The sequence below is a fragment of the Ochlerotatus camptorhynchus genome, unplaced genomic scaffold (assembly GCF_037179485.1).
Source record: "Ochlerotatus camptorhynchus isolate MF236.1 unplaced genomic scaffold, CSIRO-AGI_Acam_v1.1 ptg000102l, whole genome shotgun sequence".
NCBI classification, from domain to species: Eukaryota; Metazoa; Arthropoda; class Insecta; order Diptera; family Culicidae; genus Ochlerotatus; species Ochlerotatus camptorhynchus.
Window position 1 is genome coordinate 3,345,455 of NW_027040592.1, and position 23,911 is coordinate 3,369,365.

Below are 23,911 nucleotides of genomic sequence, written 5' to 3' on the forward strand. Positions count from 1 at the left end.
GCACCCCCAATATGTTGCCGAAAGACGTAATCCTACGTCAAAAAATCGATATCCGAATTTGCTTTCAACATTCAAATTCCAATTCAAAACAACAAAACAGCACTCACATTGTTACAACATAGGCATTGCATCAACCTTTTCACGCAATAACACAAAACCCATGGTTCTGCACATGACGCGAAACGATGCCCCACTGTTTCACGATTTCCATAGCTTTAAAAAAAAACTAAAATGAAAAGCCTCTCCCCATGCTTTGATCCTGTTTTTCTGCACTGGTATTTGCCATTGTCACAGTTCTCCGTTGTAGTTTTTGTTTTGCAACCCACAACCACAGACAAAAAAAAAGTGAGAAACGATGGACTCATCACAACGCTCTTCGTAGTCGTAGCTTCTGCTGCCTTAAAGACTGCCTGAAAGTAGTGCGAACTAGTTTTCCGATTGTGTTCTCCGGCAAAGTAGGCTGGTGAAGTCCTGCTTTGTAGGAATGTGGTTGGATTATCTACATTGAGGCAGGGACGAAGTCGATAACCTCGTTTTGAGCACACATACAACTAGAGCGATGTACCGCGCGCTGTTAACAACCGAAATGCTTTTACTGCTAATTGAAGAGCTTTAAGTGAGCTCCAAGCCAGAACGCAGGAGACCCTGCGAAAGCGTGATAAACTTTGGACGGTTTTTTTTTGGACGTTCGTTATCCCGTCTCTTCGTCGGCGAAAAAGTCGGATTTGCTGCTGATAAACCGGTGAAGCTAGAGGGCTCTCGTATCTGCATCTGGTAGTTACGAAGAATGACGTTTGGAACAGCCCCGCTAGAAAACTGTCGAGTGGTGTTCGCTAACGCGGTTTTACGTCGTTGGATGGTAAAATCGAATGCCAGAATGATGTTGTCGAATCGAAAAAGAAAAACCCAGCAAAAAAAAAAAACAAACAAAACAAATTCTGCTGATGTTGCACAGTACTTAAATCGCGATGTTGCCAACGAAGCATTCACGATCAACATGCATAAAATCCTTTGCCCTGCGATGTACATATTAATTTTTCCTTTTACATACCTTCTCCTCAACTCTAGCGAGCCGGAGCAAATGTTCAGAATTCAAATTCGCCTTTTGCATAGCCACTTTCCTTCTACCCACTCAAGTCTACTGCGATTTTTGACTTCTGACAGTTGGAAGCTAGGCGCGCGCTTACTAGATCAAAAATGTTTCTCCTGAAAACCAGAGATTCATTCTCCCCCCCCGCGCCGCACTGGCACACCGCCTCCTTTACCAAATGAAATATTCATCAGCCCCAAACCGAAGCAACAAACGGAAATGGCTACCGATCGAGGCAAGCGGTGTGGTATGGTGGTGGCGCCACCAACGTAAGTGGACCGAGGCAAGAAAGTAGATAAAATAAAATATATTCACTCTCAGTCCATACCCTGTTGCTTTCTCCAGTCAGTGTTTGGCTTATCTGTGATCCATTCTTTTTCGGGGAGAAAAGGAAAGTGGGACTGGAAATTGTCGGAGAAAAGACGCCACCATTCAATCCTACACTTGCTTCTGGCGCGGTGTCGCTGATGGTGTGATCCGGGTCGTAAGAAACTGATACGTGTAGACGACTCCTACTAATCGTTGCGCAACACATTAGGGTTCTTGATCCCGGGGGATAGGAGCGTGGAAATGGGATAACAAATGGTCACCCCCAGGGCACTTACACAGAAAGGTTGTGACCTTCGGTTCATTCAAGAAAATTAGATTTGGAAACGGGGTCCCGTTTCGTCCCGTTTCATTTGGAAAAGAAGGCGGTGTGCCAGTGCGGCGGTGGGGAGGTGGAGGGAAGAATGAATCTCTAGATTTTGGGAGAAACATTTTTGATCTAGTAAGCGCGCGCCTGGCTTCCAACTGTCAGAAGTCAAAAGTCGCAGTAGACTTGAGTGGTATAAGAAAAGTGGCTATTCAACAGGCAAATTTGAATTCTGAACATTTCTAGAGTAACATTTGAAATGGGCCTATGTCCAAAACGTAAACAAACCAGAAAATGAATTTTAAATTTTGGCCGCCTCTATTCAATTCATATTTAAGAAAATTGAAGTATTTTAGGCATTTATATTGTTCACAATAACAATAGTAACTGTATCTCAGTATACAACATCCAAAATATGCGAAAACCTTTCAAAAATATATGAAAATCGATAACAATATAATTTCATAAATTAATAAGCCTTTTTTGTGAATCTTTCAATGGATTGGCCCTTTTTGTTAAGCCGTTGTGCTTGTCATCAGAAATGGTAGGCCCTTTGCTAAGCCTTTTCGCAACGTCAAATAAATTCAAAACAAATCATCGGCCCTGCCTCAAGCAGTAGGGCCTAGCTTTGGTTTGAAATTTTTCAATCATCGGCCTTTCTACGTCACTAGGCTTAACAATGAAATGAAATAAATGAATGGTTGGCCGTTTTAGTGTGCGGGCCTATAAATGAATCGAAAAATTTCGTTGATCGGCCGTTTCGAAAATCGAGTTATTTTTAATGATTTTTCTCGATTATGCGGAACTTTCTTACACGATTAGTAGCTATCAAGCGGTGCTAAAGAATGGTATCAAAACCCGATTTGTTTACGTTTTGGACATAGGCCCATTTCAAATGTTACTCTAGATTTGCTCATACTCGCTAGAGTTGAGGAGAAGGTATGTAAAAGGAAAAATTAACATGTAAATCGATGGCCAAAGGATTTTATGCATGTTGATCGTGAATGCTTCGCTAGTAAAATCGTTTTGTGAAAGGTGAAATGATGACATCGAGGAACTTACTGATTAATACAGTGTGACACTTTTCTAACTTGGTTCTACGATAAAGGGTGTCCACGATGAAATTGCCACACACAAAATTGATTCGCAAAATTCGAGTTTTCATCCGATTGCCATCAAATTTTCAGGGATTGAGAAATAACTATTAAACTTCATTTTACCATTTTACTCGTATTTTATTAACAGTCCATACGCAAATGCCCGCACCTTGGCCTTAACCCCGGCCAAAAGATTCTGCACAACCTGTGAATCAACCGTTTTTTGCATGTAAACCCATACTTTCTTCAGTTCCTCGACTGTTTTCACTACCTTAGGTCGTTTAAGAAGGTGCTGCTTCATAATCGCCCAGTACTTCTCGATGGGGCGGAGCTCCGGAGTGTTGGGAGGGTTGAACATTTTCGGCACGAAATTGACCTTATTGTCCGCATACCACTTCAGCACGTCCTTGGAGTAGTGGCATGAGGCCAAATCCGGCCAGAAGATTGTTGGGACGTTGTGGGCCTTCAGGAGAGGAAGCAGCCGCTTCTGGAGGCACTCTTTTATGTACACCTGTCCGTTCATCGTGTCCTGGGTCACGAAAGGTGCACTCCGCTTCCCGCACGTGCAGATGGCTTGCCAAACCAGGAATTTCTTCGCAAATTTGGACATCTTCTGAGTACGGACATGCTCCGGAACGCTGAACTTATCCTTGGCCGTGAAAAACAGGTTGCCGGGGATCTGTTTGAAGTCGGCCTTCACATATGTTTCGTCGTCCATGATGCAGCATTCAACTTTCGTCAGCATGTTGAGGTACAACTTCTTGGCACGGGTTTTGGCGGACTTGTTCTGCTTCTCGTCGCGATTAGGGGCCTTTTGTACCTTGAACGTTCGAAGCCCAGCCTTAGTTTTGGCCTTCTGAACAAAACTTCGGCTTAGGTGCAGCTTCTTAGCCACATCCCTAACGGAGGCGTTCGGATTTCGGTTGAAGGCCCCAACTACGCGGTTGTGATTTTTGGTGTTGTACGGAATACTTTTTCCTTCACTTCTGGGCTTCCGATCGGTGGTCAACCGTTTCTCGAACCGCTTAATCACTCGCGACACCGTGGAATTCGCGATTCCCAACGTTTTAGCGATGGAACGATGCGAGAGATCCTTGTTCTCGTGATGAATGCGCAAGATTTTATCACGCACGAGCTGTTCTTTCGACTCCATTTCCGCGAGTTTTGATCACAGGACTTTAAAACTTGCAGGATGTAAATAATGCACTATGAACTAAATCCACCCAAATTTTCATTAAATTCTACCCAACGGTTAAAAAGTTAGAGCAATTTCATAGTGTGGCAATTTCATCGTGGACACCCTTTACTATATCCCAACAAACAATGCTATCTTAAAATTTGGCAATGGGTTTTTTTTTTATTCTGAAAAATGAGTCAGTTTTTATACATCACCTGAAGAGATTCAGCTTCAGCAAAATAACAACTTCGTTTGTATGTATGTATGTATGTATGTATGCAAAGGATACCACTCATTGCTGCAGGGACTGTCCACCTCGTATGGCTTGATCAAGTACAATACCTGGTTGTATTCAATTAACCATTGTATGAAGGGCCAAAAACGGAGGGTGAACTCGTAAGCAGAGACACTTACGCGTGATCCACGGGAGCAAGAAGAATCTCCTTCCAATGATAAACATGTTCCAACCCGATACAGAATAATCTAACAAGGGGTTGTCCCAATGAGTGGGGAGAAGAGCCCACCTTCAATTCACGAAATGTTAACAATAGGGAGTTGGCAATTCCACTCTCCCCATCCAAATCGCTTCAATCAGGCGATGATCCCATCCCTACCCAATGATTTTTTTTTGTTTATATGAAGATATGTAGAATATAAGAATACAATACTACCCATGATGTTCTGCTCAGTATGCAAAAACGATCGCTTCAGGGTAATCGAGCATCTCAAAACCACAACACTCCACGACAAAATATGATTAAGCTTCTGCGTGGTATGTAATGAAGAACAGAGATACGTCATAATTCATATAATTTCTGCGGTTGATGGTTAATTTTAAATACACTGCCATTCCCAAGTAGTAATTAACGATAGTCTCTCTTATTTGTTTACATCAAAATGTTTATTGAAACATAAAACCATGCCACGGCATTAGATTTTGAAAATGTTTGCTCCATTTCGAGATATTGTCCTGTGGAAAATAGCATGTTTTGAAGAGAAAAAAAAAAACACTTGTGTCACTTCAGGTTTAAGAGCAGTGATGGGCAAAGACCAGTTCAGATCGGTACGGATTCCGAAATAATAACCAATGTGCTGACATGTTGTACTACGAGTTCGGTATCGGAGTCGGTTCGGTTTTGTCGTTGCAAGCAACACCGCACCGTGCTGAACACTAGACTGATGCAAACTTTGAAATGTTTGCTCCACAGTGCTTAAACGGTTCCAAAGTAGGTGCTGATTAGCCTCCCAAAATTTAGACTCATTTGGTAAGAAATTGTCTTGGCACAAATCATTTGAAGTTTATATGACAATTACGATGGGAAAACCAAACTTTCTGCTCATTGTCATCTATACTTTTTCCATATTGCACTGTTAGAAACTTGTATTGCTGTTCTTATGGGAAGTTTTCTCAGCTACAACTTTGTAGAATGTCGTTTTTCAGCCAAACGTCAAATTAAATAGTTATTCTTTGTTTAAGAGATTGATAATCTTATGGCATGATCAAGCAGTGCGCGTATTGGTTAGCATCCATACCTTTCACGCCAAAGTCACGAGTTCAAATCTCACCCCCGGAAAAGTCACGAATGACCCAAGAGCGTTAAAGTGAATATAATAAAAAAAAAAAAGATCAAGCAGCTATTTTGTGGGCAACACTGTATTCTGCAGTATGACGTAGTAGCCAGTTCTATTCTAAGCGCCAGAAAGACCAATGTTTCATCCCGAACAGTTGATTGACCATGATCATAAGACATCAGTTATCAATTTTAAAAGCAGAGTGAAATGGTGAATTTTTAGAGAGATATGAACAACAAAATTCGTTTCCCAATAGTAATTTCCATATAAATCTTCATAAGATTTGTGAAAAGCAAGGGGTATTCAACTCTGTACACCTCAATCTGTGTCAAAAGATTTAGTAGTGCCGAAAGCTGTGCCAAGCGTTGTGCCGATCATTCCGTAGTAGGCCAAGGTGACAATTTCCCATGAGATTGACGACCCTAAAGATAGACTTTTGCGATTGTGTTTACATGTTCAGTTTTTTTTAATTCATGGCCCTGGTTCATGGCAAACATTAAGTTTTTGTTTCCTCATTAGAACGAGAGCAAGCAATTCAACCTATACGACCCGTCAACAAGAAACCTGTGCAGAAGCCAAGGTGTAGCCTGATTGGTGGTGGATGAAATTTTCACCAGCTGCCAGTAAAATGCTCCCCGACAAAATCAAACCCAGGATTCGAACGGTCGAAAGTTCAATCCCGCCATAAAAACAAGATCCTCGAAACAGTTTCTGGTCGACTTAGAAGTACGTGACATCGAAGACATCACCGAAAACTATCGTATCGCTGATTATGATGTCTCCTACCACCACCCAATTACCACGTTCAAGCCTTCAAAGTTCACGATCCTTTGCCGTAGTGAAACCTTCCGCAACGTACTGTAGTGTCGATCATAGCATAATTACCTATACTTGTATTAATCTTGAAGATATTATACCTGAACCAAATAGATACATTGCTGCTACCGCTGAACATACCTTTGTATTAAGAAACCTTGAAGCAGAAATAAAATAGTTTTTGTCTATCCACGAACCGGAACGGACGCGTGTATTTATATATTAAAATTCCGATAAACCGAAACTCTACAGTGGCGACTAGGAAAATTTCGTTTACATTCAAGTCGTTAAAGTTGAAAACAGCGATTATCGAAGTGAAAATTATTGGAATATTTCAAATTTAGTAATTGGATAAATTTCGAAGTTACACAGCTTAATTGAGAGAGCTGCGGTAAGTGAAATAGAAAAGGAATTGTTGTGAATACTTCTTCGAAGTGCATTGTTCTATGTTTTTTTTTGAATTGTTAAAATAATGAAAACAGAGAAATAATGGTCGTTTTAGTGAAAATCTGAGCAAAATTGTTGAGAGATGTGATTGCAAAAAAACAAAATGGAGTCATAAAATATTTTAATGAGTAATGAAGAATATTATACGTGTGTCTGTGATGGTTGCCATTTTCACTGGGATGGTTGTGTTAGTTCACGCAAAAGCTATGCAGAATGAAGATTCAAACTAGTATTGATGAAAACGAGTTAAATTGGAATAGTGAAAGTAAGAACAAAGCTATAGAGTATGGCTGGATGCTCTTGTGGTAAAAATTCCATGGTTTGGTGCTTGAAATTAAAATGTGTTTGAGCGGAAAATGCTGGTGTATGTGTATGTGTATGGAGAATTTTTTTGATGTTGCTACAGAGTTGAAGAGAAAAAAAAAACGAAAAATGGTTAAATGATAAAGTAAGTAAATGTGCAGCGGGTATATCCAATAAGATTTTCTATTGAATGCAACATGGTGCAATGTGCGGAAGAAGCACTGTAAATAGGGAACGGTAGACAGGCATGGAAAATCATTTGCATTCATTTCGTGCATTCATTTACATTCATTTGCCCCTAACTTTTTTCATCAACAGAATTCCGCCAAATGATGTATAAAGCTTTTGTTTTGTTTTGGTATTAGCTACAACTTTTGTCAACAACTCAAATCCGTATCTCTTATGTATGACGAAACAGAGCGGATAGAAGCTACTACTGTTTTTCAGTGAATGTATTTTACATTCACTGAAAAACATTAACAAGTTCTGCCCGCTCTAATTCGTGATGCATAAGAGATACAGATTTGAATTATCTGCAAAAGTTGTAGCTAATAACAAAACCTACTAAAGCTCTGTACATCATTTTTCGGATTGCTGTTGATGAAAAAAGTTATAGGCAAATGAATGTAAATGATTGCATGAAATGAATGTAAATGATTTTCCATGCCTGACGGTAGATATTTCTATTATTGGCCAAAGCACAATAAGCCGGATGACAGGGTAAGTCCATTAATTTTCTTTATTTATGCCGTGGTAAAAATGGAAATTGTATTGAGGGTGAAATGGGAAGTTTTTGATTGATTCGTGTAAAGTGAAACCAAGAAAGAGGTTTTGGTTCATAATGAGTCAAGGGCCGAGAGCCGGATTCTCAGTTGAAAAGCTTGCGAGAGTAAAGGTGAACTGAGCCGAGTTCTGGATTCACCTGGAAATAATAGTACTGCAAAATTACATTGAGTTAATGGGACAACGGGCGAAAGTTTTGGATTGATTATATAACTTTTTTTTTTTTTTTATTATAGTCACTTTAACGCTCTTGGGTCATTCGTGACTTGTCCGGGGGTGAGATTTGAACTCGTGACTTTGGCGTGAGATGTATGGATGCTAACCACTACGCCGGGGTCGCCCCCGTTTGGAGTCATGAACAGTCAAGAGTTGAGAACCGGATTCTCGGTAAAAGAAAAAAAAAAAAAAAAAAAAAAAAAAAATTATATGACAGTGAAGGTGAAATGAGCCGAGTTCTGGATTCACCTGGAAATAAGTATAACGCAAAATACCTTGGCTAAATGGGACAACGGGTGAACGAAATATCGACTCAAATGTCAAATTGTGTGAAATGAGTTAACAAAATGGATTCACATTGGAAGAATTAAATCACAATAATAAGATTTAGATTGCATGTGGACCCATAACGAATAGTATCTGGATAGGTATGAGGTCGTGGGTTCGATTCCCACTCTAGTTATGGCTAGACACTGGTACATTGAATGCATGTTGCAAAACTGGTATGTTATTATTTTGAACCACAAATGATCAAGACGGTTACAATCTTAATTGTTTTTTTTTTCTATAAACTAAAAGGGTTCGTAGTTCGTGCCTACTGATGAATCAAAAAAAAAAACAGAATATCCAAATGGTTTTGGTATAACGAAAGGGAAATATTATCTGACAAAAATGTATATTATGTACCATAAACATACTTAATCCATATTACAGTGATCACCATTAAAACAGAGAGATAATTGCTTTTGTTTTATATGTTTTGGGGCTGCGGTTTTTTTAAATAAAAATCCTAATGATTCAACGAATAATGCACTTCCGAAGACAAACTAAAATAAAAAAAAAAAATTAATGGTATTTTGGGCAAAGTGGCTTATGTTAATATTCTTTTCATAGAGATGGAGGCGTTTAGACCAGTCAAGCAATTTGTCACCAAGGTAGACCAATCTCAGTTGGCTACAGAATGGCGTAAATGGAAGCGCAGCTTGGAGTGCTATTTAGCTGCCAGTGGAATAACGGACCAACGCGAGAAACGGAACCAACTGCTGCACCTCGGTGGACCAGATCTACAGGACATTTTGACAATTTGCCTGGAGTTAATGACGTCCCTCATGTAACTCCCGACCCACCATTCTACCATGTGGCTGTAAAGCAGTTGGATTTACATTTCCAGCCATGTCGACGACGCACATACGAGAGACATGTTTTTCGGCAAATTTCACAGCAACCAGGAGAACGTTTTGGAGACTTCGTGGTGAAGCTACGGGTACAAGCAAGTCGGTGTGACTTTGACCAGGAAGGAAGCGTGGTTATGGAAAGCATGATTATTGATCAAATTGCAGAAAAGTGTCTCTCCTCGGCACTCCGTAAAAAAATTCTGGAGAAAGACCGGTCTCTAGGTGAAGTGGTAGCTATCGGAAAGACCATTGAAGACGTTGAACAACAATGTAAGGAACTGGTTCAAAAAGAAGGTGAAGTCAGAGCGTCGTCGATCGTGAATAAGGTGAATCAACAGCTTTCGCAGCTTTTGAGAGCTTCATACCAACCTAATACAGAACGCTGGTTCAATCCACGATTCAATCCTCAAGCGCAATTCCGGCGACAAAGCTCCTATGATCAACCACGATTCAAACCAGAAGCAAAACGTGATTGGGGTATTCCTCGAAACCAAACATTTTCTGGACCTGCTGGAAGTTATCAGCATAACGCCGACAATAGAATTTGTTTTGTGTGCGGTCGTCGTGGACATCGCAAAGGCAGTCCAGCTTGTATCGCTCGAGATGCCCAATGCACACTGGGGACAAAATCGAAACAATGTGTTAAAATTCAATAACTTCGGTGCTCGCTGGAACAAGAGACTAAAAAATAGTCATTCTTATAGAAAAAAGTCTCAGGAATCGATTGGAGTGGGTTTCATCTTGGGCACGATAGGGTAAGTTGGGGTTTTTCACAGTTTTGCCCTAAAATCTCCTATTTTGCATGATTTCAATGCTGTATCTCAAGATACCGATGATATAGACGGATGATTTCTTCGGCAAAGTTGATCAGGAGGTCAAGGACTGTTGGATGATGGACAGAACAATTCGGAATTCTTCCGCTAGGCGACACTAGTGAGCATTCGAAGTGAATATGTTTGCGCTGCTGTATCTTAAGATCCTGACTATTTAGATGGATGATTTCTACGGCAAAGTTGATAAGGAGGTCAAGGAACAATCCGGAATTCTCTCGCTAGATGGCGCTAGTGAGCATTTGAAATGAATATGTTTGTGATCCAGATTCAAGGAATCAACCTCTGCAAAAAACTGCTCAAACATGGACTTGGTAAGCGAGTTGGTCTCTTTAGTCCAATTAATAGAGCGTATTCTGCAGAACGAATCTGACTGGGGTTTCGGGTTCCGCCAAATATCCTCTCCTCTTTCGGATACTAACAACAGACTCATAAAATGCTCGGAGAGAAGAGAATCATCCTCTTTTAAAAAGCCAGTCTGGTTGTAGTGCGTAAAACCTGTAGCAGAGTCCGGACCAGCCGTGACATGCAATTTACAAGTCAACACTTTCTGGTTTAACTTTGAAATCCTGTCTGCTACATCATCCAGTTGTAGAATCCGTTGCAAATCGCATATAACCATATCACGGATTGAAACGCTTGATGATAAGTATCCTTTTTCTCGGTTTGGAGTTGAAAACGGTGGAATTATGGCGTTTCTAAATTCAGCTACTTTTTTCTAGGGCTGCAAAATTGTAATACCTAAATGGGACAATATGAAGGGACTAATAACAATGCACATCTCTAAAATTGATCAAAGATTTAGAAACTTGACCTATTTTAAACAAAAAATTGTTCTACTAAGTTTTTTTTATATATACGTTAATTAAACTGTCATACCTAGATGCTTCTTAGTGAATCGAGCCAGCTCTGCATATTTGGTTTTACTTAAACCAAGTTTTGATTTTATCGCCAAAGATGACTCCTCCAAACACAGAGATGTTCCACGAACAGAGTCAACGGATTCGATGGTCTCTTTTGCCCAAACCTCACCACCGCTCAACAAGTGCTGTAAGATTTGAGCAGTTGCTGGATTAGCAGCCTTTATGGCAGCAATTTTGGCTGAATACAGCAAGTTATCAAGACCTTGTTCTTTGAAAAGTCCGATACTGCGTCTGTATTTCGAAAAGCTTGTCAACTACTCCTTGCGCTTTCGACCTCGTGGCTTTAGGGTTGACGGTCTTCGCTGACTGTTGGAACTGGTATCCAAATCCGGAGTGGCAAAAGGAGGTTAAATAGGAGATGATTATGACGAGGGATCTTTGGGTTTCCTTGAATGAACCCGCGTATTTTTCGAAGGCTTGGATCCTGAGGGTTGGTCTTCGACCTGATAAAATAATTGATGATAAATTATATTCAAACATTTTTTCGTAAAATTTAGAGTCGGTAGTTTTTGTTTAGGATTTTTATAAAATATTCATACAAATATCAAATCTTCTTTCAATCGCGATTGATGCTATTGATTATTTAGTAACATGAACAAAAACAGATTTCATCAGTAGTATGTCTTGCTTTACATTAACGCATTTCCACGCTTTTACTAATTTTCATTCAAGTTCAATTTAAATTGGTTTTGAATCCGTTGTTTTTTTTTGAAAATTTAGCACTGCGCTCAACAGGTACAATTTTTTCCGAACTGTTAATTTTTTTAATGTTTGACGGTTTCGTATTAAAAACGTTTATTCGTTAATTTATGCTACTCTCTAAAATTAAGCACGCCCAGGGATTCTTACCTCGAATATGCTTTCAAGCTCTGCATTCTTCTTAAAGAATCGATCCTTAGTGTGGGTTTTTGACCATCACCGATTAAATTGACCAATCCAGTTTTTAACACGTTGCGCAACAGCCGCAGGTGCTTTCGACAGTGCCCTAGACACAAAGTCAAGTAAACGGTTCTCCAAATTGTCCTTGAGTTCAGATCAAATTCTCATCCAGGTTCACAGATTCAAAGCCCTTTGTATTAAAGCATCTCCAAACAGGGTTAAACATATCATGCACATTATTTACGTTTGAATTCGATCTGTTTAAGACGTTCTAGGTTCACCAAATTGTCCTCAAAACTTGTTAATTAGGCTACCATCTTGCATTTTAGTTTGATTAAATTCATAGATCAGGGGGCCTCCATAAGCTCGGTCGGTAGAGTCTGCTACTATAAAGCAAACCATGCTGTAGGTGGCTGGGTTTAAATCCCGGTTGGTCTAGTATTTCAGATTGGAAAATTTCTCGACTTCCCTGGGCATAGTATATTATTGTATTTACCACACAATATACACATGTTAAAATCGAACAGGCTTGGAAAGCTTTCAATTAACAACTGTGGAAGTGCATCTAGAGCACTAAGTTGAGAGCAGGCGTTAAGTTACAGTTGGGACGTAATAGCCAGAGAAGATCATAGATAGCTCTAACTAGCGGAGGAATTCCGAATTGTTCTGTCCATCATCCAACATTCCTTGACCCCTGCTAAACTTTGCCGAAGAAATCATTCGTGTAAATAGTCAGGATCTTGAGATACAGCAGCACAAATATATTCACTTTCAATAATCCCTAGCACCACCTAGCGGAGGTATTCAGAATTGTTCTGTCCATCATCCAACAATCCTTGACACCCTGATCAACTTTGCCGAAGAAATCATCCGTCTAAATAGTCAGGATCTTGAGATACATATTCACTTCGAATGCTCACTAGCGCCACCTAGCGGAGGAATTCCGAATTGTTCTGTCCATCATCCAACAATCCTTGACACCCTGATCAACTTTGCCCAAGAAATCATCCGTCTAAATAGTCAGGATCTTGAGATACAGCAGCGCAAACATATTTACTTCGAATGCTCACTAGTGTCGCCTAGCGGAAGAATTCCGAATTGTTCTGTCCATAATCCAACAGTCCTTGACCTCCTGATCAACTTTGCCGAAGAAATCATCCGTCTAAATAGTCAGGATCTTGAGATACAGCAGCAAAAATATATTCACTTTCAATAATCACTAGCGCCACCTAGCGGAGGAATTCCGAATTGTTCTGTCCATCATCCAACAATCCTTGACCCCCTGATCAACTTTACCGAAGAAATCATCCGTCTAAATAGTCAGAATCTTGAGATACATATTAACTTCGAATGCTCACTAGCGCCACCTAGCGGAGGAATTCCGAATTGTTCTGTCCATCATCCAACAGTCCTTGACCTCCTGATCAACTTTGCCGAAGAAATCATCCGTCTAAATAGTCAGGATCTTGAGATACAACAGCACAAATATATTCACTTTCAATAATCACTAGCGCCACCTAGCGGAGGAATTCCGAATTGTTCTGTCCATCATCCAACAATCCTTGACCCCCTGATCAACTTTGCCGAAGAAATCATCCGTCTAAATAGTCAGGATCTTGAGATACAGCAGCACAAACATATACACTTTGAATGCTCACTAGTGCCGCCTAGCGGTAAAATTCCGAATGTTTCTGTCTATCATCCAACAATCCTTGACCTCCTGATCAACTTTACCGAAGAAATCATCCGTCTATATCATCGGTATCTTGAGATACAGCATTCAAATCATGCAAAATAGGAGATTTTAGGGCAAAACTGTGAAAAACCCCAACTTACCCTATCGTGCCCAAGATGAAACCCACTCCAATCGATTCCTAAGACTTTTTTCTATAAGAATGACTATTTTTTAGTCTCTTGTTCCAGCGAGCACCGAAGTTATTGAATTTTAACACATTGTTTCGATTTTGTCCCCAGTGTGCAATGTCTTAAATGTCGGACAGTTGGTCATTTTGCCAAGTGGTGCACGAAAAGGATAAACGAGCATTCTCTTCAAGATTTGACTCCAGCAAAACGCATTAAAACAGTAAATGAATCCACCGAAACGCAACATACCTATCAAGACGTGTCGGGGAAAGATCAAGATGGGAGAAAATGTGTTCCGTTTTAAGGTGGGAGGTATTGAAACCGTCATGACAATTGATTCTGGAGCAGCGGCAAATAGCATCGATCTTCGTACTTGGGAAATGTTGCAAAGGTGCAGAGCTAAATTACTGGAATTCCTTATGCCGTATCAGTACAGGAGGTTGAAGAAGAATCTTTGAAAGACGATGTTCTCCAAAACGTACTGCAATGTTTGGAAACTGGGATATGGAACGATGTCGCCAGAGATTTCAAACCGTTTGCATCGGAACTTTGTCGAGTTGAAAACCTTCTGTTGAGAGGTGACAGATTAGTCATTCCGGTAAAATTAAGACCACGAATTCTAGACATTGCCCATGAAGCGCATCCGGGTATAGTTGTTATGAAAAGGAGGCTTCGACAAAAGGTGTGGTGGCCTCACATGGACATGGAAGTGGAGCTATACGTTAAGAGGTGTAAAAATTGTACTCTGGTTTCATTACCAAACCCGCCAGAACCACTGATTCGAACGAAACTGCCAGACAAAGCATGGGCAGATCTAGCAATCGATTTTGTTGGTCCACTACCATCCGGGCATAATCTACTTGTCATTGTAGACTATTTCAGTCGTGTCACGGAAGTGATCATCATGCGGCAAATTACGGCAAGTCTCACTGTGAAGGCATTACACGAAACTTTTTGTCGTTTTGGCATGCCGGAATCCATAAAATCTGATAATGGACCCCAATTCATCAGTATCGAGCTTCAAGATTTTTGCAAGCAGTTTGGCATCGAACACAGGAAAACAACACCCTACTGGCCTCAAGCCAATGGGGAAGTGGAAAGAATAAACCGTTCCATTGAGAAGAGATTAAAGATCAGCCAAGAAACGTCGGGATCCGATTGGCAGTGGGATCTCAGAACATTTGTTCTGATGCATAATTCCACACCACATTCTACAACCGGCGTTGCTCCATCCATCCTTATGTTTGGGAGAAAACTTAAAGACAAGCTACCAGGATTGCTAATGAAAGGTTCAAAAACTCTCGAGGAGATCCAAGATCGTGACCATGTACAGAAGGTGAAAGGAGCAGAATATACAGACAACCGACGCAGGGCAAAGCCAAATGATCTGGAGAAAGGTGACATAGTAGTAACAAAACGTGTGCATAAAGAAAACAAACTGTCAGCTACATTTGATCCTGAAGAATACATTGTTGTTTCTCGTACTGGCTCAGATGTGATTTTGAAGTCAAAGGAAAGTGGGAGGATAATTCACCGTAATGTATCACATCTTAAAAAGCTCGTTTCAGATGGTAACGATGCCACAATTGACTCGGAAACCTTAAACTCAGAAGACCAAAACGATTCATTGGAGTCCACACCTCCAAACACCGACGATGCACCATTAGGCGAGGATGAATCAAACCGATCAAGAATGGATATAGTTAGCCATCGTAATCTTCTGCGGAACAACTCACCAAACACAAGAAGTGAATTTAAATCTCGTCCAAAAAGGGAATTGAAACATCCATCATACTTAAAAGATTATACAGTTAATAACCTTGTTTAGCTTATAGAAAATGAGGAATGTAGTGTCGATCATAGCATAATTACCTATACTTGTATTAATCTTGAAGATATTATACCTGAACCAAATAGATACATTGCTACTACCGCTGAACATACCTTTGTATTAAGAAACCTTGAAGCAGAAATAAAATAGTTTTTGTCTATCCACGAACCGGAACGGACGCGTGTATTTATATATTAAAATTCCGATAAACCGAAACTCTACACGTACCACCAATCAAAACCAATGGCCACCAATCAAACCAGTGAGAACCATCAAATGTTCCCCCACTTCATATCTTTTATGCGCTGGAAATGGTGCGCGATCCAGATAAGCGGCGCATGTGCAATTCAACCAACCGGTGGAATCTAACGATTTTAAATTGGCTCACTACTTGACTAGCCTATTGGTCCCAAGCAAATCGATTACAGAATTTTTCCTTGGAATTTTTCGAAAAGTGGCAAAGCACAGTCCTCAAACCCAATGTGAAGCCTAATGGAGTAAACAAAGAAGTCAACCTAAGCAACGATTGGCAAAAAGGCCAACACTTGCCGTTTTATATTATATTGTTTGTATCCTACTCGTCAACGTTAGCGTTAGCGTTAGCGTTGTTATGATATACTTCGTAGATTGGATACTAGCGACACTCACGTCTCTTCTGAAATTCTCAGTTAGACTACTTTCAGGAATAATGCTGGGGAGTAAACATTGATTCCAATCTAAACAAGAGTAACAGAAGCATGACTGTCGCTATTCCCGGCCACGCCCATCTTTACCATAACTAGGGATAGGGAAGGAAATGTTGATGTAGTACTTACTTAACGAGAGGCCACCGACTTGAGCGACACCCTCATAAGTGCTACGGAGTTGGAGGGTTGGGTAGGGTATTCGGTTAGGATTCACCTCAAGTTGGCGATGCAACCAAAAGTATGTATTGTTTATTTAATCTCTCGATAGCCGGCTATCGAAAGAACATATTAATTTTGTTTAGTGATAATGAATTTTAAGAGTCATGATGGAGAGCTTGGGATTAAACCCATGATTTTCTGCTCAGTAAGCAAAAACGATCCCTCCAAGGTCATCGAGCATCTCATAACCATAACACTTCGCGACAATACACGACTACGTTTTCGCTTGATATGTAAATAGTTTCCGAGGTTGACCTCAAGTTGGCGATGCAACCAAAAGTATATATTGTTTATTTGTTGTTCATTTAATCTTTCAATAGCCGACTATCGAAAGAAAATATTCATTTTGTTTAGTGATCATGAATTTAAAGAGTCATGACGGAGAGCTTGGGATTAAACCCATAATTTTCTGCTCAGTAAGCAAAAACGATCCCTTCAAGGTCATCGAGCATCTCAGAACCATAACGCTTCGCGACAATACAGGACTACGTTTTCGCATGATATGCAAATAATCTCCGAGGTTAATTTTCAATATCAAATATACAAATGTTGGTGGGGATTTCTTGTGCTGTGGAAGAGCTTGGGATTAAATCCATGATTTTCTGCTCAGTAAGCAAAATCGATCCCTCCAGGGTCATCGAGCATCTCATAATCCACAGGTGCTATACTGCAGAAACATTAATAAAGTTAGTGAGATAATACGATTAAGCGGAAGATTTGGCACCATCAAGCATAATGTCATCAATAAAAAACTAAATTAATATGAATGCTTTAAAAATTACTGCTGTTGTTTGCTCATCTAATCAATAGCTGGTTTTCAATTACCTGTAAAACATAAAACTTAAAGCAAAACGACCACCTCTCCCATGACCGAAAAGCGCTAATACGTGTTCAGGGAATTATCTGTGGAAAAGATCCATCAGTTGGTCCATCATTCGAGTATGGTACTTTTTAGGTTTCTAGCATCCTAAAAACTGGTAATTAATTTTTTTTAAATATTAATTAAATGATTTTAATAAAAAAACGACGCACCACCTTAAACGCTGCGCCGGATCATGCCGTGTATGAGCACCTTAACCTTAAAGGTTAAAACTCTACACACTTATTTACTTCAATGGAATGCCGATCTCTTAATTCTCCTTTCTCTATAATAACTCTCTTCCTCCACGCGCGAGGCCTCCACCACCACTACCACCACCCGATAAATTAGAAGAGCGAGCGACACGAGAGAAATGAAGAGAGCGAGAATCGTTTCTCAAGTCGTCTCTCCCTCCCCTCCAACAAGAGAAATGGCATGGCACGTCAACTTTATCGCGTCTATATTTCTATTTAAAACTAGAGATTGCTGACGTTTATCGTACGCACACTACGTTACGTATACATATACGCAAAATGTTTTCGTCGGGAAAAAAAAACTTCATAGCGGAAAATTTTCCCGATGAAAACAATCACTGATACAGTCACCAATATCTATACTGAATTTTTTTCCGAAAATTCACGCGCAAAGACTTCCACCCTTCATTGATACGATGAAAAGACGGCCACGAATAAATATCAAAATCCCGATTTCACGACCATCCCCTGCCATAAAAATGAACATCACAACCCTCTCAAGGGCCACCCGCACTAGATCCGTTTGCGTTGCGTTGACGTAAATTTGACAGTTAGACAATAGATTTAGCTGTCACTTTTCCGCAATGCGTCCGATCCGGATCTAATGTGCGTGGGCCTTCAGAGCCCCGGCAAAACGTCCAGAAAACCGCGAGTTTACTTTTTCGTTCAGGATGTACGATTCCAATACGCGTGCGAGCGAGACAAAAAAAAACAATCCCGTGAGCCCTGTATACCACTACCACAAAACTTTTACAACGCTCATCTTTTCTCCTTCGTTAAAAAGATCAACAGATCAAAATGTTCTCACACATCTCAACCAAATAACTTCAGAAATATTTATACTGTAGCACAACAATTTGCAAGTTGATCAAATTGAGAAAAAATAAACCCGCGCTTTCATGAATAAATACACCGAATCATTGGAATTTTGGGGTGCTGAAAATCATACGTTGTTATATATATGAAACTTAGCTGATTCCTCGTAGTATTCAGTCCTCAAAAACTTCGATCTAGCAATAATGGCTGCATTTGCGACATCGACGCACACACACATTAACACACGCAATCTGATGAAGGCACTGCGCAACCGAACGAAAAAAAAACATGGCGGATCGTAAATCTAACTGATGCAAAATACACGAATTATGACCGGAAAGCACTGATTTTCTCAAAAACTTCAGCGTCCTGTGCATTCCTAGGTGCAAAACTATCACTTATCACCAATTTAACTATTTAATTCCGACATTAACACTCAAAATGAGATCAACATCGGACGCACGTGAAACAACAACCGACCGCGAAGCCGTCACCTATCGGATCCTTTGTATCCTACTCGTCAACGGGTGTCATAAAGCGCGCCGAATAGTGTGCCATGCTGTGTTTCTGAGCAGAGTTGATTACCCCTTTGGTGCCAAGTCAGTTTATAAATAAATGAGTTTAAATATTGGGAGGCTAATCAGGACTCAATTTGGAACCGTTTGAGCAGCGTGGAGCGAAAAATTCAAATTTTGCATTAGTCTACTGCACACTGATGTGACAGGCTGATGTTCTGAATATAAGAACATATCCGGTGCTGTAGTAGTTTATGTGCGTGGTGCGCATTAATCAGAATTGTCAGTGATGGCAGTTCAATAAACAGATTTTGTATTTGATGAATAAATTCACACACCAAATTTTGAAATCGAGTTCCAGCAAAATGATTTGCTGGTTGGTTTTCAGCAACAGCAAATTTTACTGTACATTCATCAAACATGCTCATTTTGCTGGAAGCTCAGTGAATTTCATGAACTGTCAAACTGTTCATCGATTTTCCTTTCGACCTCCATGTTGTACATACTGCAAAGTGTTTTTCATGCCAATCCTCTGATAAAATTTAAGAAAATGAAGGTAAATATTTATTAAACCATTGAATAAATATAAAAATCTTTGTGTTTCGTGAAAAATAACAACTCCCTATTCTTTACAGCCTTTACACGGTAACCGCAAAATACCCAATATTGACTACTAAGTAAGCATTTTCGATGGAAACTGGGACTACCCATTAAATGAGTAAAATTTTCCCCATTTATGAGTAATTACAACTACAAAAACAAGTAGTAAGTATTCATTTTTGAGTAGCAAATACTCATAAATAGGTAATATATTTACTCATTGAATGGGTAGTCCCAGTCTCCCTCGAAAATGCTTAATTTGTAGTCATTATTGGGTATTTTGCGATTACCGTGTACGATTCAAGATCAATTGTTCAATCTGCTTATAGTTACATCCTGTCCTCGATCCTGTCTGCCTTTCATAAATGACCGGAATACGTCAAGTGTATGCAATTCAGTAATTTATTTATTTGCTGCTTATATGAAAAGACAATAGGAACATAAAACTAGCTGAAATTCCAGCAAAAAGGTTGTTACTCAGCTTTGCTGTATATTAAGTAAAGATTGCTGATTTTTCAGTAATGTGTTGTCACTTTGACTTCGATCCGAATTGCTAGTCATCCAGCAAAAATATTTATGCATTTCAGTTTTGAGTAGAGTGAAAGAGATAGAACCAACACATTTTAGTACATTTGGTGAAAATGCTAGTTCAATCCAGTAGTAGTGTGGCCATGTGGTACAATCCAGTAGTAGTGGTGTTGCCATGTGGTACACTGAAAAATTGCAATAGCAGGTTAGTCACCAAAGTTTTCGAGCCGCTCCGTCTGTCACTTCGTTTGTGATATCACGCTTGATTTTCGAAGGCAAAAATCAACAAGCAAACAACTGCGCTTGATATGGCATGCTATGATATTGCAGCTCGAAATACCAAGCTAACAAAACTCACCAGCTGCAAATCTCACCAAACTGTGGTGAGATTGAGTTTCATGATTTTCGCTTTACACCCGAACGAAACCGAAACATCCATAACGGCTGGCAGCAGTCGCTTAGTGTCTGCCATCGGTGAAGTGAAAAAGGATGAGATATCATTATAATACATTCTAACAGCGAATTTGTTGATTGGAACCACAGTTCCAACCCGAGTGAACCCGAGCTTATTGTCACTGAAAACCTCAACCCGAGCCAGGTTACAAAAGAAACATTCATACTGACGTTTGACAAATAGCAAGCAGATCCAATCTTGATATCCGATACAGGCTGGAACTGAACCAATAACAAATTTCTCTGTAAGAAAACGAGGTGCAATGGAGTCATTTTTGCGTCGATTCAACTCTTAAGGCCGGCGCACAATAGATACGTTTTCAGGTTTTTTGACAGTTAGCCCATGCATTATCTGTCAAAAACCCGAAAACGTATCTATTGTGCGCCGGCCTTTAGCTTCAACTTTACACGTTGTGAATAGTCTCACAATATCAAAAGTCCACCCCACACGACAATATTTATGTATTCACACTATCAATAATATTGCCAATACTTGTAAGTATTGACAAAATTAATTACATTTGGGGTTCGCTAAAGGAGCTTGTAAAATCAATATCAAACGTGATATTTTGTGTGATATTGAGAGCGTATAAGAGTGAAAAATATCAATTTGCTAATGATTATGCGATCACTGAATAAATTTATGCAATGTCCAGTCGAAATGGTGGTTTTGAATACAGAAAAAACTGGGTATTCAAATGAAGTATGCAAGTATGCAGTGTGGGAATTTCCAGAATCTGGTGACGTAAAGAGACTGGAAATGATGATCGACACTAGAAACACTGGAATAAGAGGCCAACGGAGACACTGTTCTGATTCCAATCGAACTGTCAAAACCGGTTCCAATCTGCAATGTTTACAAATGGTTTGCTTCAATTAGGGAGGAGTATTAAAACCATTTAACAATCACTCATGAACTCGCTCGTCGGTGCATTGGCGAAGTAACTCGCAAGCAGTTACAAATGCAAGTGATGCCAGGATTGCTTTGATGTTTATCTTGTTGTCAAATTCATGTTTTTTTTCTCCGCTGGTCTCTTTTTCCAGTGTTTCTAATCGACACCATCTTGAAATTCAACATGGCGGCTTCCGGTTATAGAAAAACTGTAAAATATCCTTCAATATGAACCTTTTTGGAAACGGGGTGACGGCTAGAGACCGGAAATCGATGTCTGAAGCCATCTTGAAATCCAAGATGGTGGGTTCCGGTCAGGGTATTGCGAACTCTGTCGATATTAATTTTTTAAGTGAGCAAGAAAACATCTTGAAAATCTTTCGAAGCTTCAAATTGCTTTGCTGAAACAGCTCACGAAATCGTATATACATGCTGTCAACTGAACTCTTAGCTTCTCCTTCTTTGCTGCACAAATAACGTATACATGGTGTTGGGAGTGCACCTGCCCACAAAGCACACATGACTCTTATAAAGTTTGATTAAATTCTTGTTGCAGCAATTCGTGACCCAGTTTGGGCATTATTATTAATATCAAATAAAAACTCTTATTCGAGCATCACGTTCAATGATTAACATTAGCCGCCTACTAAGGTTGATGTTTCGACAGTTTCATAAATATAATTCTACGCTCACTTGTTTCGTGTTGGGCTGGGAGACAGCAATCTCTGTGAATGTGGACAAGGTTACCAAGACGCCGATCACATCCTTTGGTCTTGTGCTGAGCATCGTGGTGTCAGATCTGAGCTGTGCGATTCCCTTCGGGCTCGAGGTAGACAACCTAATGTTCCAGTTCGGGATATTTTGGCTAGACGTGATCTGGAGTTTATGAAACTCATATATGTTTACTTTAAGAATACTAACCTTAGATTGTAAGTTTGATTAACCTTGTGTTTAGTTTGTGTATTGTGCGTGTAGTTTTTTTTTAATGTTTGTTTTCAAGATGAATAGAAATAAGTTCATGTTTTAGGATTAATTAAATATTTGTATAATAAATCATATTTCAAACCTCCTTCTCCCTTTCCCCATCCAAAAAATTGTAAATCTCCACTAACCTCGAGACGACCGCGAGTAATCGGTTCAATTCCTTTAACTCTAGATTTAAGAAATTAATCATGTATATTGCAAATGATAACTCGGCTCTGTAAAGTTTATTCGATTGAGCCGGTACAAATAAATTGATATAAAAAATAAGAAAATAAATGTAATTCTTAATTTGTTTTCAGTAGGTGGCAATACCTTTATTGTGGTTCAAACAGTAACTTCCCACATCACTTCTGAGCTCTTTTGAATGTTTGGCTCCCGTTTGACAGCTCGACTCGGCTCCCAGATGACAAGCTTTTTGAGTTAGTTCGCAGTACTCAGGTTCCGGTTATAGAAAAACTGGGAAATACTGTCAAATACCCTTTAATATGAGTATATTCGGAATCAGGGTGACGTGTATAGACTTTGGCCATCTTGAAATTCAAGATGGTGGCTTATGGTTATAGAAAAACGGGAAACACTGGCAAATACCCTTCAATATGTGTATTTTCGGAAACGTGGTCCCGTTAGAGACCGAAAATCGATGTCTGACACCATCTTAAAATTCAAGATGGTTGCTTTCGATTATAGAAAACCTGGAAAATAATGTCAAATACCCTTCAATATGGGTATTTTCGGAATCGGGATACCGTCTAGGGACCGTAATTTGATGACTCCATCTTGAAATTCAAGATGGCGGCTTCCGGTAATATAACGTCTTCAGGATGCGAATTCGGACGGCCTTGTGAAATCGGAGACAAAAGTTGGTAGTTCTACTAACATCAGCATTTCCTGAGCATTTTCCCACCGAGAAACCGATGTAAACCTAAACAATCACAAAAGTCATTATACAAACACACACTTAGAAATAACTAATTTTACACGTGACGGAATCCATCTTTGACATACCCAAGTGACATTGGATGTTTTATAGAGGTTTTATAGCATTCTACAAGTCTGAATCGTGGTCTACAGAACCCTCATAAAACCAAAATTGTTACTTGGGATAAAGTATGAGACGTAAACACACATGTAATGAAAAATTAAGGGCTCCGAAACTGAAAAGTTCGATACTCGACGAAAATTACCTTTGATTGAATTGAATTTCGCGTCTGTTATGACTCAATTTTATGTCAAACGCTCGTATATATCAGTCTCAGAGCATCTAAATTTACATGATTTTTTTCTAAGTGTGCAGGGTTGCCAACTCATGATATTGAGAGTGGAATACATATAGAGTTTTTTTTTCTTAAATATAAGAAAATTCTTTGAAATAAAAAGTAAAAATTACAATTTTGTCTTAAATAAAAATCAAGCAGTGTGTGCTTTCCTATTTTTCTTCTTATAAATTATTATTGCGTATGGAGTTAGCA

The 23,911-nt window shown here is 39.6% G+C and overlaps 1 protein-coding gene across 1 annotated transcript in view; it reads left to right on the forward strand.

Annotated features, from left to right (window-relative positions):
* The window catches only part of Lcch3 (Ligand-gated chloride channel homolog 3), a 128,939-nt gene that overhangs the window by 47,059 nt on the left and 57,969 nt on the right, over positions 1-23,911 (forward strand). The window lies entirely within an intron of this gene.